Source organism: Cucumis melo, unplaced genomic scaffold, assembly GCF_025177605.1.
Source record: "Cucumis melo cultivar AY unplaced genomic scaffold, USDA_Cmelo_AY_1.0 utg000776l, whole genome shotgun sequence".
Lineage (NCBI taxonomy): Eukaryota > Viridiplantae > Streptophyta > Magnoliopsida > Cucurbitales > Cucurbitaceae > Cucumis > Cucumis melo.
In genome coordinates, this window is record NW_026124200.1 from 1,284 (window position 1) to 3,141 (window position 1,858).

Sequence of the window (1,858 nt, forward strand, 5' to 3'; positions counted from 1 at the left end):
TCTATGTCAGCCTTTCCGTCTGAATGCATTCAAAAGGACCCGCTTTATAGATGATCCCTATACAAGAGGAGATTATAACAATCTTTCCAGTTATTTATTTCGTTCCCTATTTCTATTTAATATAATCCTTAGGAAAAGTATTTTGTTTCCGCCGAGCTAAAAAAACGATGTCGACGTCTCTAGTAAACCAAAGACATTGTTTAATAGCTATTTTGTTTTGCTTCAATCTCCCTTATACAAAGAAAAAATTGAAGATTTAGTTACGATTAGAAAAAATTCCACCTTTATCCATGGATCCCTTATTCCTTCAATTGGAAGTATTGATCCAATTCAATAAAATTATGTTTCGTAATTTCATGATCCAATTTTTTCAATTTAGAACATATTTTTGGATACAAATCACGAGAATTTTTATTTTTCCTCGAATCTTTCATCGAGAGGTAAAGGATTAAATCCTTTTAAGAAATAAAGTTTTTGATCGGAATATTAATCAACCCGAAGGATCCCTTAACTATTAAGGGATTAATAGAACGAATCGCACTTTTACCACTAAACTATATCCGCTACAATGCAATTATTGTATATAAATGGACCTTTTGTCGAAGACGAAAATAAGTCGTATTAATAAGTAATAAAAAGATCGGATCAGAAAATAATCATGAAAATTTGAGCGTTGACGTATTTTCATCAGGGCCACTAATGAGATTAGGAAAAGAGGACTCGTTTTAATTAACTAATTAACAAGTTTTTTATTCTAGTAAAGTACTAAAAAATAATAATAAGAAATCGAACCTTGATTCTATATCATCTTTTTCTGTATCATAGGAATTGAAATAATAAATCTTCTTAGGATTCTTGTTGTTTCTATTTTTTTTTTTTTCAAAAACATTTTCAAATCAAATAAATAATTTGATCTACGATTTATTGGAACAAAAAAAGCCCGGCTAGGTACTGACCAGGCCAGGCCGTGGAACTAAAAATAAAAAGAAAAGGGCTTTTCGGATGAAATAAACTAAAAAAGGTACTTTCTTTTTATTTATAAATATTTTTATGAATCTTTAATATATTGGTATTATTTATATATTAGGATTGAAGATATCTCTTCTTTTGAGCCCTTATCTAATGAAATCTAATTTATCTAAATGGAATTCCTAATAAAAAAAAAGTTTTTATCGATTTGATAGATATCCATCGATATATCTAGATAATTATCTATATCAATATAATGAAATTATATATCTATAAAGGGGTAGATAAAGATAATAAAGAGAGATAAAGAAGGGCTTTTTTCAAGCCTTTATTTTCTATTTTTTATACAATGTATCATAGTAATTATCCTTTTTCAATTTGGGGAGAGATGGCTGAGTGGACTAAAGCGTCGGATTGCTAATCCGTTGTACGATTTTTTTGTACCGAGGGTTCGAATCCCTCTCTTTCCGTTTCTGTCAATTACTTGGTATTTTTTTATAGTTGAGGAAAGATGTGGAATAGATAAAATGTTAAGAACATTTCAAAATCAAGCAAGGAAAAAAAATCTGATTTTGTTATTCTTCACGCCCCGGATTACGTCCCGGGTCATTAGATAGGAATCCGAAAATGAAGAGAGAAACAAAGAATATTACTACTGTATAAACAAATAGTTTGAGAGTAAGCATTACACAATCTCCAAGATCATTTTTTTTTTTAAGAGAATAGATTCTCTATTTTAATCTGGTTTGACACCAAGAAATGCAGTGAAGTTATTTCTATAAATAGGAAAAAATTTTAAGAGTTGAGTCCTTGATTACTCAAAATTGGATTTCATACCCACAATTCTATATTGTGGGGGACTCGAAGAGGGTCGTTCAAAGGAAAAAAG

The 1,858-nt window shown here is 29.6% G+C and overlaps 1 non-coding gene across 1 annotated transcript; it reads left to right on the top strand.

Moving 5' to 3' along the window:
- Positions 1-1,351: 1,351 nt before the first annotated feature.
- On the top strand, positions 1,352-1,439 carry TRNAS-GCU (transfer RNA serine (anticodon GCU)). The gene has a single exon. It is a non-coding gene; the product is annotated as a tRNA-Ser (tRNA).
- The last annotated feature ends 419 nt before the right edge of the window (positions 1,440-1,858 follow it).